This window comes from Dama dama, chromosome 18, assembly GCF_033118175.1.
Source record: "Dama dama isolate Ldn47 chromosome 18, ASM3311817v1, whole genome shotgun sequence".
NCBI classification, from domain to species: Eukaryota; Metazoa; Chordata; class Mammalia; order Artiodactyla; family Cervidae; genus Dama; species Dama dama.
In genome coordinates, this window is record NC_083698.1 from 38,313,074 (window position 1) to 38,327,343 (window position 14,270).

The window sequence follows — 14,270 nt, forward strand, 5'->3', positions numbered from 1 at the left end:
GCCTAGACTCTGTCTGCTTTGAACTTAAAACTGAAGTGAGATAGTGCACACAGCCCAGTGCTGTTGAATCAAGTTCATCAGAAAACAGAAGTGTCAATAATTTATTCTGCTAAATTGCATGCTTAGACTGTTACTAGTCTAACACTGGTCTGGATGATGTCTAAGCAAAGATAGTAGTGCGATTCACATTCCTGCATACATGTACTGATACTTTTGACAGAAAGAGATTGACTTTATGAACTTTTTTCAAAGTTTCAATTGGCCAGCTTATTTTGTTATCTTGATGCAAGTTTTTTTTCCTCTAAAAATAGGCAAGATATTTTATATAAATGTAATCCTTCTTTATCAATGGCTTTGCTTTCCATGGTTTCACTTATCCCGGTCAAAAGTGGTCAAGTGAAGCTAACTGAACCTATAGAAAGTAAAATCTTGGATGAAGGGGGGACTACTTAGGGTTTGGTGCTATCCCTAGGTTCAGGCACCCGCTGAGGGTCTTGGGGGAAATAGTTCCCCCCAAGAATATGGGGGAATTACTTATTTTTGTTCATTTATCATGCTTCAGTGCCTTGTCACCATGAGTAAGTATTGTTGTTATAATCATACATGTAAGCTTATGCTTCATACTACAAAATTACAAATACAAGTTGACCCTTGAATAATGCAGAGGGGTTATAGACAATGTAGGCAGTGGAAAATCCACATATAACTATACTGTCAGCTTACCTGTGGTATCCAGCCAACTGTATCTATTGAATCAGGTTGTACTGCAGTATTTATTGAAAAGATACTGCATAAAAGTGAACTGACAAAGTTCAAACCTGTTTTGTCCAAGGGTCAGCTGTAATTTATGCTTCCCCAGGAGGCTCAGTAGTAAAGAATCTGCCTGCCAATGCAAGAGGTGTGGATTTAATCCCTGGATCATGAAGATCCCATGGAGAAGGAAATGGCAACCCACTCCAATATTCTTGCCTGAGAAATCCCATTGGACAGAGGAGCCTAGCGGGCTACAGTACATGGGGTTGTTGCAAAGAGTCAGACAGGACTTAGCGACCGAACACACATGCCACTGTAGTTTTATTCACCTGAAGCAAAGGAGGAACCAACGAATTAAATAGGACATGCACTGAGTACATAGAAAAGTTCAGGTTACTCAGCACGCTGTACCCAATAACAGCTTTATAAAGTGGAGCTGTCCCCACTATTCTCTCAAATGTAGCTATTTAGAGCATATAAAATTTGCGTTTTGCACACTTGGTTTTCTTAGTCATACAGATTCTTTCATAATAAAATTTATTTTATTTGCTAATTTTAGGTTAAATTTTATTCTTTACCCTTATTTCTTCATTAGAAATAATAATTTACTGCTTGCTTAAAGTACTTCAATTTAGAAAACAAAAAATTCACATATACAGGGAAGAAAACTTATTTTTGAGATTTATAAGAAGAAGGACAAGAAAATAAAGACACTGTAAGATCCCACTAATCCCATAATTTTCTTGAATCTGTGTGGAGATCTGCTGTGTCCTGTCAGTTCACAGACCATAAATCCTACTCTTTTTGTAGAGTTTGTGAACGTAACTGTGTGTGGGCTGTTTATTTTCTTGCTGTCAAGTCAACAGTGTGTTTCTAGATGAACTTACGAGTGTTATGCCTTTCCATTATGTTGGAAACCTGGTGATAGGAACTGAGACTGAGCTTAAGAAGTGTCCCCATAAGTAGGTCAGAATAATAGAGAAACTTCCCAGAGAATTTGTGATTATTTTCATGTGTGTATAGAGCTGTGTTTCCTTGGAAACTCCGCCCAGAAAAAGGCATGGCCAAGAGGTATGGTTTCCTGGGATGTGAACTGTGAAACTTTTAAAACAGTTTCGTATTACATACTTGCGCTATGAATGAATGCCAGGACCTGGATGACATTTTCTAGCTCATGAGTAAATTTCTCAAATTTCCTATTCTATCCATAAGCCTTCCTTCTGCTTTTCCTCAGAATAGGAAACCAGATCACAACATCTCTGTTTTGTACTAGACAAACAACTAATTCTTTTAATACACAGTCTTTTCCTCACCCAATACAGTATTTGCCCACAAAACCCAGGTTTGGAGTTTGGGGGCGATTAATTCAATGACAGGTTGAATATGAAAATTAGCTTTCCAAATTAAGTTCCTTTTCACACTCTTACTTTACACAATATCTAGGTGTGTTTTCAAAGCCATGATTCCCTAGACATGAGTAAGATGCAGATTCATATCAAACTGGTTAAATCAGTTATTTAAATCTGGCTGTGTTTCATCAAGTGAATACAGAAGGTCATTAGATTAGTACCTATTTTACATGCAATCCCAACATATGAAGGTAGTTAAAAGAATAGCTATTCTGATCAAAATGGGCAGGAACTGTGGTCCTTTCCCCTTCTAGTCACATCTCATTTGGGCTCTGTGGAAAACGTTTAAATAACTAGGTTCAGAAATCTTCATCATCTTCTCTTATTGAAGTTATCATAATCTTTTTAATGTATATGGGCATTTCCATCTGATCAGAATATATGGAGGTAAATATATATAATAGAAAATGTATAGATATCTATAATATAATACACTTCACTAAATTATGCCTTGCAAATATAACAACTTTTATTTTTGTGGAAATATTAAAATAATTAAAATAATAATTACATTGACTTCATTATCACATTAAGTGTTCTTCTAGAAACACAGCAGTCTTTTGGAGTAAGTTTTAGAGTACTTGATTATAGAGATTACTATAGATTTGAAATGATTCTTTTAGAGTCTTATCAGTTTAAATAGAATTATCTAGAACCATTCTTGATTTTTGAATCCTGATAGAAATGCTAGTGTTTCTTTTTCCCCAACCCAGCTCTTCCTGTGAACAGGAAGATACTATAATATTTTCAATAGTTATTATTCTGGGCTTTGAATTCAAGTAATTTAGGTTTGCTTCACAGGCTAACATTATAGTTTCTCTGTGGCTCAGTTTTCTCTAAAATGGGTATATATATATATCATATATAATTATAAGTGTCAAGTAAAATTCAGTGAGAATGAACAAAATTTCTGTCATAGCACTTTTATGTTATTTGACATATTATGAAATATATTGAACTGTAACATAACAGTAAAATATTATTGTGAATTGGCCAGGTATTTTTAAAAATTCTACTAAATACGTCTTTTTCATAAATAATAAATGATCATTTCCAAAACTCTTAGTTTACAATAAAATCTGATGAGATGGCTTATTCTTAGGTATACAGGGGTTTAGAATATTATGCAAATGAAAAATCAACTCCTAGGATAGAATAATTTCTCAAAACTTTCAGCCATGACTTGGGCCACTGAATTAAAAAATACCTTGTGATTAAATCAGAAAATAGTTACAGAATCAATTCTTTCAGGAAGAAAAGATCCACAAGATGTTTTGCCTATAGTGTAGCAACTATAACTCCCAAGATAAATTCCAAAATTTTCAGTGCATTCTGTCCAGTACCTCTCTAATTATAGTTTTATTCCTCTCAGTTTAACTTCTATCTGATGTTTGTGTATTGAATTTATTATTCTGGTCTTCTAATGATTCTGGTAAATGAAAAAAATTTCTTTATATTTTTTTTCTCCCATGAAATCCAGTGGACCACTGGACTGTCTATAACAAAATTTTTGAAAAATATTATGTTGGTTATTTTTTGATTGAATATTAAGAGCGCTTTTTTAAATTAATTTAAAACTACACACTAAAGAACTGAAGAGTACATGCGAAGATTTTAAAAACATTTTTCAATATGTTACTTGACAATTCTAGAAACTGTTTGAAATTTACTTTAGAGAATTTATGCCATTTACAGTTATGTATGCTGTTTTCACTTAGTATAATTTATAACTTTTAATTTCTCCAAAAGGATTTGTCATTTATTAGTATTATCATTCAAGAAAATAATTTGCTGATATTGGTAGTAAGTTTCCTAAAAACACAAAAACTTCCATTTTTAAAAAATTCTATTACCAAATTTTATATAATTTATACAGTTATATAAATCAGAATCATTTGGAATTAATATAATTTACCATTCCCAACAGCAAGTAAAATTCAGTGAGAATGAATTTTTTAAAAATGCTGAAGAGGAATATATCCAAAATATAAACTGCTGTTAACCATGTAGACAAAGTCAGGTTCACCAAAAAATTGTGACATTAAAAAATAGAAGATTAAATAAACCAAGACTCTCTAAACTAATAGGTACTGAAGAATTGCATATTAGAAAGCAGGTTGGCATAAGAGTGCCAAGTGACTTTTAAGAACTAATCCTACTAAACTGATTTTTATTTATGTTGATTTTCATTCATAATTTAAATTAAAAACCATGCATAAATACCCTGAGTAGACAATAAAAGTACTGAAGTAACAAAATTGGATAGTACATCATTTTAACAAAAACTGTTTATGCATAAACATAAGGTTTTAAACATCAAGAAGCAACATGACACTGATTATTGGACAAAGTTTTAATATTTCTTAAATATAAAAGGTAAGGTTAACTTTGGAAACAGCACAAACCTAGCTTTTAGGAAAAGCCTAATGATTTCATAAAACAGTTCCTGCTTACTGCTGCCGTTCTATAACTTTAAGGGTGTGTATATAGTAGTGTCATCTCCTGTCTCTTAGGAGACAGAAATTTTAAAAAAATCAGTATGACTTACCTTTAAAAAGACTAAGAAGTATTTTCCGATCAAATGTTCCAACATTTGAACAGTCAGTTCTTAGTAGGACCAAATGGTATCCTGCAGAAAACCCTACACTGAAATCCTCATTATAAAAAGTGTGTGAGTTTAAATATGCTTTAAGAAAAAAAAAAGAGAGAAAGGCAACGTCAGTCAGATCCTAATGAGTGGTTTGTTCCAAAAGAAGTTTGAAAAAAAAAAAAAAAAGGAAACCCCACACCTCCCACTTAGAGTGTGTGGGAGGAGTGTGATAAGTCTTAAGGGTCTGTTTTTATATTATAGTGAGGACCTATTACCTATATCTGAGATCTTCTGCTGTCTTTTTTTTTTTTTTTTTCTTTTGGCCATTTTCCCATCCAAGTAAGTCAGAGGCCAGAGAGACAAAAGGAGCTAACTTGCTGAGCAGCCTTTCATATACTCTTTTATTATATTAATAAGTCATTATTCCAGATGATAAACCGGGCCCCAGGGTGGAAAATGTAGATTGGGAAGAATTACCGGACTCACTTTCCTGCTTGAAACACCTATTTCATGAAGTTTAAATAAAATGTACTTTCTATGCATCATTTATCCAAAGTGTGTCAAGCCTAATGATTTTGAAAACAGTTGGACTTTGTCAATCAACAGGGATGACAGACTTTAAAAATGGAAATAGCCTACTGTTCTAACTGGAAGCTCTTCACTATTATTTTCCATTAGTCTTACAGAAATTTCATTAGCAGAGCAAAATCCTTCTATGAAAACCAAGAAGTTGTATTTCTCTTAGATCTCTTTAAATAAAAAGACAATTTTAAATAATATTTAAATAAAATTTCATATTAAAAGCCATCCTAAATAGTAAAAGTATATAATGAAGTTGCTTTAAAAGAAAGGCATTATTTTAAAGTTTCTTCAAAAAAGAAGGCCTTAAACTTTTGGGGAGAAAAGACCCGCATGTTAAAATCCCATTCTGAGAAAGAAATTCTCGGAATCCTACAGGGAAAATAAAATTCTTCAGGTTAAACCTGTTATCTGTCAGACAGACCAGATGAATAAATGCCTCTAACTCAGCCTTGAAAGACAACAGCATAACAATAACAGGCAGAAGTACATTTACTTCATTAGATCATATTTAAACCAGTCCTCACGGGGCTGTTTGTGCTCCTGCTTCTAGGCATGTGTTGGTTCTCATTTGCTAGCTGTGCAATAATACAACTGGAAAGGAGCCCAAAGCAATATTTTACCTTGAGCATTGCTTGCTTTTTCCAGGATATTTTTATAGACAAATTTATTTAAAAATTAATAAGTTATAGAAGTCTTTAGTTATACTGGGATTGTTTTTCCAAATATCACTTAATTAGGATAAAGTAGAAATGGCCTTGTGTAATCTCATTATGATTTATTCTTTTCTTTTAAAAAGAATAAAGATTTCAGATAATTTTAAAAGATGATTCCCTTATCACTGTGACATTTTATCTTTGTTATACTAATAAAAAGGTAATATAAAGGCTAGTTTAATAATTATTTTGATTGTATCTATTTTGTTGTATTTAAGCTGCTTTGATGCATTTCCTTCTCAGCCTTAATTCTCACAAATATACACAAGTACACAGGTACACAAATACCCTCCAGTGTGACAATTCAGAAATACCCACCAACACAGAGGTTCAGATGCTATTTTAAACAGCCTATCTTAAATGCACTGAAAGGATAATTAAATTATATAAAAAATGAACATTGTTAGAGTAAGATATTTCAGAAAAAATGCCTGTAAAATTGATACCTAAGCTGACACTGAACTTATTTGGATTACTATTTAATCAGTAGTCTAATGACATCTATATTCTTTGTCTTTGGAGAGGAAAATGTCACAGTTTCCCATAGCAGCCCAAAGAATCAAATTTGCATTCCCAGAGGCAGCTGTTAGCTGTTTAATGCTGTGCACAACAGTTCCTGATACAGGAAACCCAGAGCCAAGTAAAATCTGCAATTGTGTCTGTATTTTGAGCAAAACGTTCACCTTGAACAACAAGGCAGAAAACTGCTGCACCCATTTCTCAGTAATGCATGTTGGGGTTTTCATTTTTAAAAGATTATGTATATGCCGTATTTTTAAGGGATATTTTTATATGAGCATATACCTTACCTTCTGTAAGTCCACTAGAACACTGACCGAGGTAGCAGAATGAAAGCTCAGACTGTCAGTATGGTAAGTCAGCTTAGGAACAGTGCTTTGCAAACTTTTTACCTGGAAGATCACTTAGAACTTGGATCAGACAGACTACAGTGACTTGCGATGTACTACCACTAGCTATATTGACTGAGGATTAGGAGTTAACTAACAATTTATTCTTACTTTCTTAATCAAAATTGGAGAAAACTAAAGAAGAGAATCATAATAAGGAGTAACTGAGGTGGACTGTGTGCAGCACTTGACAGCGGCCTGACTGTGAGGCAACGAAGTGCTTCCCTTCCCCTGGAGTCAGTCCCTTTCTCCCTTCTGCTCTGATTACTGGAGATCACACAGCACCATCAGACAAGCATTTGACATTTTTTTTTCTGGTCCTTTCTCTGCATTTGCTAGAATGTTGACTCCATGGAATGAGAGACCCTTGTCTGTTTATTGCACTGCTGAAGCCCCAGGAGCACAGAGCAGGCTCATAGCTGGTAATCAGTTGAATGACTGGATGCACATGATTGTCATAACCACAACAATATTTTTGAAAGAAATGAGAATGGCCAGAAATAAGAGGTTATTATACTATTTGTTCATACCACAGATAATGCTTGGAGATGAAGGGCATGTGCTATAGAAGTAAATGGACCTAACTCAGATTTTGGAATTCACCCCTTCCTACAGTGTGTGACTTGTTGCTACTGGAAATAGCTCCCTCTCAGAGTTGTTGCAAAGGTGAGAGTAGTGATGTGATGGGCTCAGTGCAGTCCTTGACATATATAGTGTTTGCTTAATAAATAATTGGCATGTGGTCATTTTCTGTCAAGCAAATTTTTATTTTAGGGAATTCATCAAGGTAATATGGACAAGTAAAAAATATTGAATATTATAAAAAGGTGTAAAATGAGAAGTCTCATTCAAGCATCAGTTTTGTTCCTCAGAAGTGACCAACATTAGGTATGTCACCACCACCTAGGAATTTTATAAATTTTAAACTTACATATATATATAAACTTATAAGTATACACTTCTGTATGTTATAAACTTATAAGCATAAACACACAGCAGAGAGTCATCATTTTACTGATTTCTAAGTATAAACTTAAATATAACATACACACACACGCACACACATGGACTAAACCATATACTGAATCACACTTTCTACAACTTGTCTCTTTAATATCAAGGGACTTGGAGATATTTTCATATCACTGATAGTGTTAATTCTCTGTCCTCTTTCTCAATTATTGAAAAAATAGTCCTAAGAACGTACCATTGCCTTTTAAGTGACCAATATCATATGTAATAGAACTTTCGATTTTTCTTTTTCCATTCTGTTACACCTTTCTTCCCTGGTGGCTCAGAGTAAAGAGTCTGCCTGCCTATGCAGGAGACATAGGAACACGGATTCAATCCCTGTGTCAGAAAGGTCCCCTGGAGGAGGAAATAGCAACCCAATGCAGTGTTCTTGGATGGAGAATCCCATGGACAGAGGTGCCTGGCAGACTACAGTCCATGGGATTGCAAAGAGTTGGACATGACTGAACATGCACATACACACACAATGGAAAAACCTGAACAAACTTTTTGGCTAACCAAATTGTTCTTTGATATTACAAAAACAATGCTAAAAATTTATGTACATATATAATTTTGTTTACTGTGCTAGGACACTAGTAACTAGCAGAAAGTGAAATTTCTAGGTGAAAAGTATGTACTTGTGTTGGCAGTGGGAGTTTTACCAAATTTCTGTTCATACATGTATACAGCAATATGTGAAAAGGCCCATCTTCATACATCTGTCTGGAGAAGGCAGTGGCATCCCACTCCAGTACTCTTGCCTGGAAAATCCCATGGACAGAGGAGCCTGGTGGGCTGCAGTCCATGAAGTTGCACAGAGTCAGACATGACTGAGTGACTTCAGTTTCACTTTTCACTTTCATGCATTGGAGAAGGAAATGGCAACCCACTCGTCTTCTTGCCTGGAGAATCCCAGGGACTGCGGAGCCTGGTGGGCTGCCCTCTATGGGATCGCACAGTCAGACACGACTGAAGTGACTTAGAAGCAGCAGCATACATCAGTCACACTGGCTCATACTAAACTTTGTTTATAATAAGTACTTATTTTATTGCTAAATATTTGAAGTTTCACCTATTGTCTAAAGCATATTAGCATTTATATTTTAAACATTTGTGATATCTTTTCCTTATTAGCTAGTAAGGAAATAACCAGTCTTCTGACATTAGACAATTAAAAGAATTTTTTTTGGACTAAACTTTATTTTTATTGAATTTTTAAATTACTGATAATTTCCATTTTTATGCCTTTAACTTTCACAGTAATTCCCTTTTAAGTATTATGTCATACTTTGAAATGCTTTCTCCAAAAATAGGAAAAATAATAAACTTTATTCTAGCATTTCTATGGTTTCAAAAATCCTTTAGAATATATTTCTAGATTAGCTGATTCATGGAATGTAACACTTGTGAAGTAAAAGAGGAAGAGTGAAGTACACTGAGTAATTATAAATATTGCAACATATCTGAGAAGCATACAGTGAATGAATAATAGAAGAGGAATTGCATGGCATGGCCCAAGTTCTGACCACAGCCCTATTAATAATAATAACAATAATAGGTTTTGTGAATGAGCAGCCCACAGTCATATTTCTCATTTCCTTTCTTGTCAAAGAGAGTAACTACAGAACCTACCTACAGCCTCAAGCTGACAATCAAGTCATATGGCAGATTTGTAAAGTTTTATATAGATTCTATGTAGTAAATAAAAACTTTTAATTGACCCTCTTTTTTTTAAACAGTTCAGCAAATGAAAAGAATTTTAGTATCATATGCATTGCAATTCTAGATTGTATGGTTAAGCAAAGACCTATAAATTATGATGATGATGCAATAACAGACTTAACATGTATTGAGGGCTTATCTGCCAGTTGTTGAAATAAGCATCTCATTTCTGTTATCTTATTGACCTATCATACAACCTTGCTATACTTTTAGACAACTAGTTGAGGTCATACAGCTATTATGTACCATAATAATTAAAACCCAAATAGACTGACTAAAGAGCCTATAGTCTTTTCTGAAAGAAAAATGTGTATATATATATATATATACATATATATGTGTGTGTGTGTGTATATATATATATGAGTTCTTGATCAATACCTAATTTGCATATTCTTTTCAGCACGTTTGTTCAAGCTGAGTAACAATTTTATATAGCCTAATAAAAGAAAATGATATCTAAGTACCATAAACAAGGAATGAACAATGAAAGTATTCTGAAATTAAGTTAACAGAATTATTTTGAAATTAACTAAAAAAATAAAATTCATTCTGAAGACCTGTAACACATAATACTGCACAGATACACTGTAAAGTATCTTAAAACTTTAGTTACCGGTGTAAAACCATAAGGCAAAATTATATTTATCACTTTAATCCTTGGGGTAACTAACCATGGAGATTTACACACACACATATTTATGCACATGTATAGCACACATGATTATGTGTGCTACATAAATATCTATTTTTCCAGTTGCTGCCCTGGTCATTATGGAAGTATTAAACCAATGACAGGTTCTATCTGTTTTGTATGGCAAGGTGGGGCTTCACATACAGGAATGAAATACACATGTACATAATTTAAAGAGACTATTACATGCATAAGACATAGATATGATAATGCCAGTGAAAGCTTAAGAGATTAAAATGGAAGTTTTTAATATCACTTTTAAAGGAAAATTTCAAAGGTCATCATTAAGGATAATGCAGAATATCTGGGTCATTAAAGTTTAGACTTAAGCTACATCATCTAATGAATCAAAGCACATTATCAAAGTGTTGACAAGCCCACTGCGTTCATGATGTAAGCTCTCCCCTGTGTCTCCTGGAAGCCACGGTGGGAGCCGTGTATACAAGATAGATTAGAGAGGGAGCTCCTCTCTATATCTGGATAGTTCTCATATGGGCAGGGCCATATCAGTATGTAAATTCCACAGGCCTGAAAATGTTGGCAGACCTAATCTTTATTTGAACTGTTTGCAAAGCTGACTTAACTCTCTGAGGAGGTGGAGAAATGTCAACATTTAAACAATACTAAGAAACTTAAGAAAGTGTTAAGATTTGCATAGTTGTCAGTACAATTTGTGTTCATACAGTGGAAGGGAAATAATTAGGAGGGAACAACAGAAATCTTCAAGTAAGAGGATAGCTTGGCCTTAAAGCGTGGTGTTATGAAATAGTAGGGGGAAAAATCAATAATCAGTAACAAAATATAGGATTTAGTTAAACAGTGCCAAAAAAGATTGAAAAAATTGTGTGAGCAATTAATTTGTAATTTCAGTGGCAGAAATACTAAATTCATTGAATTGAGGGTACAACAAAGTTTTCTTTTGAGAAGTGTCATCTACGTTATAAATAGTCCCTGTAGGGTCTTAAAAAGGAAATAAAATAATTTTAAGAAGAGTTAGAGAATCAGTTTACATGTTCACATTGGCTGATGGCTTGATCAAAATGATATGCTTTAAAATGCTAAAGGTTTTTTTTTTTTTCACTCTTTTTAAATACCAGCAGAAAAAAGAAGTTGAAGAGCATGATGAATGTTTAAAACCAGGAAAGAAATCAGATGGATAATGAGAACAGTAATTTTGTTCCATGTACTAAAAAGGAGACATACTAACCATACTCTAGTCCATCTTTTAAACAATTTTGTTGATGTCTGTGGCAACTGATAATCTGTTAAATTTGGAGATATATAAACTTGGGTGTCAGATTCCTGAAAGAGTTAAACTCATATACATGCATACACACGTGCGCGCATGCACACACACACATTTTCCAGGGACAGGGAAGCATAATCAAATTCCTTTTTAAAGCTGAGAAAATACGTTCTAAGAAGCACGTCATTTAATAATAATTTTAGAAATCATCACACAGAAAATAGTACATTTCTAATGCCTTTCTTTTTCTGTTTGCTTGAAATGGAAAAGTTTGATCCTTCTGCCCTGACGCTTCTAAAAAACATTTGGTACAAACCTTGCATTTGAGTGGCACAGCAGTATTAAACAGTCTGTCAAGCCCTAAAGTGAAAGCGTTAGTCGCTCAGTCATGTCTAACTCTTTGTGACCCCTAGACTGTAGCCTGCCAGACTCCTCCACTATGGGATTCTCCAGGCAAGAATACTGAAGTGGGTGGCCATTCCCTTTTCCAGGGGTTCTTCCCAACCCAGGGATTGAACCCAGGTCTCCAGAATTGCAGGCAGATTCTTTACCATCTGAGCCACCAGGGAAGCCCATCAAACTCTATAGTCAAATCAAATCACCATTTTCTCAGATTTGTTCTCAGAGACTTAAGGAGAAGATTTGCTTGTGGTAAAGCCCGAGTTTTCTGTCTTTCAAAAGGCCAAAGAGTTTGAATTAGAGTCTACTTCTCAAATAAACTTCTTCGGAGAACTTGAAATGTATTAAGATTTCTAAGAATCCATAAGTATTCAAAGTTGGAACATCTTACTCTAATTATATTTTTCATTTTGAACAAAGCCTCATATAATAATTTGTAAAATCAAACCAATTCTTGTAACATACATGCACACCCAAATATAGAGTGTATATCTATCTAATATATGTAATAAAACTTCTGGAAGCAGATATTTTCCTGGAAATGTTATAAATCATTTAAAATTCTTTCTATATATCTTATTTTCATGATTGTATTCTGTAAACCATAAACATTAAAACCTAAACAGAATAGAAATGGAAGACTAGTACTGTTTAATGCATAAGATAGATTTCATAAAAATTCAGAATTCTAAATTAGCAGAACCCTGCAATTGTCCTGCATGTTTCTTCGTGACACATTTGGTTAGCTGCTTAAATGAAGCAAATGACAAATAGTCAGGGGTAGAGTAACACTTTCCCTTTAGTATCTGCACAAAATTTAGTAAATTTTAAGTAAAAGAGAAGTTCAACTTACCTATTTAACTTCATTTTAGCACTCACGTGTTAGTAGCTGCATTAAAGTTTGCTTCACATGAGGGGGCATTGACAGTGGTCTGGATAAAGGAATTTACCTTAGGTTAAGTAAAAAGAGATCTTCCAGTTCTTACGTAGCTTCAGGTAACATCAGCCTTGTCTTTATGAAAGTGTCTGTCATCCTCAGTGTTCTCCAAAAGGCAACCAAGGACTCAAATCATGCATCCTCTTAGAGATTCCCGAACGTCACTTTGTTAGGAGGTTGTGATTTAAAGTAAACAGCAAGTTAGGGAATCTGAATTGCTGTGGAATGTCACCCTCAAATGACTCTGCTGGCCCTGCTGGTTCTGCACTGCTTGGTACATGTAGCCTCAGAGATTGTTCTAACAACTGTTTTCCTGGCTTTAAGGGAATTCAGTCGTGGTATTTAGTAAGCAAACTCTGCTACTCCACAATGCCTCCTGTTCACGGATAAAGATAAAAATGTGAATCGAGATCCTCTGGTATCCCAGTGTGTTTCAGTGTATTCTGTAATATTCCTTTCATTAATGACACACACAAAAATTCCTGTTCAGAGTGAATACATTGGGATTATCATTGTTTTCCAATCTGTGTATACAAGGTTTGGAGCACCGTCCTCCAAGTAGTCAAAGGACTAAAAACATTTTCTGGATAGGTTCCAAGGCTGCTGCAAGCCTGTTTTTCCTCTCATTTTCTGCAACCCCTCAGGGAAAACTGGATAATCACAGTAGGTTGTAGAAAAGAGGACTACAGTGAAGGTAATATTTGGAGGTGAAAAAAGACCATGAAAACATGGAAACCATACCATTTCATGCAACTCGAAAGTAAAAACCACTAAATGTTTCCCATGTTATAAAGAAGCCTGTCCCCAAATACTATTTTTATAAGTTTCAGGATAGACTTCTCTCCTCCACAAGCTTCCCAGTTTTCATTTTTTTTTTCCTTTTTTCTTCCATGGTTACCTTGCGTTTATCTATCCTAGTTGATTTTTATTTGACATCTCATTTTTTTATCTAACAGTTTTTCAAAATTCAGTGTGATTTTAGGTATGTAAATTTGGAGTTGCATGCAAATTAACTTACTACAATTATACTTGTAAAATCACAGCTATTCCTAAATGATCAGAATCCATAAATTCATTTGGCCCTTCACACCTTGTATTGATACACTCACATTACTCCCACTTAACTGGTAGTTTGGTTGTGAAAGACATCCATTCTCCAGGGGTAGTTCAGTATACAATCACAGATTTCCATATATTACCAAAACATTTTGCTTATAACTGAACCATATTCTGCCACTTATTCTTTTAATCTCATATTACTATCCTGTTGGAGTAGGAAATGGCAACCCACTCCAGTTTTCCT

The 14,270-nt window shown here is 34.2% G+C and overlaps 1 protein-coding gene across 3 annotated transcripts in view; it reads right to left on the minus strand.

The window, feature by feature from the left end:
• Positions 1-13,098, minus strand: part of LOC133072176 (platelet glycoprotein 4) — a 56,324-nt gene extending 43,226 nt beyond the window's left edge. The window contains exon 1 of one of the 3 annotated variants that reach the window (XM_061165150.1): positions 12,981-13,098. The gene's annotated coding sequence lies outside the window, so the exon portion shown is untranslated. Of the gene's footprint in view, positions 1-4,710; positions 4,838-12,980 lie in introns of those variants that run through there. The other 2 variants (XM_061165151.1, XM_061165149.1) reach the window with 2 other exon arrangements.
• Between the last annotated feature and the right edge of the window lie 1,172 nt (positions 13,099-14,270).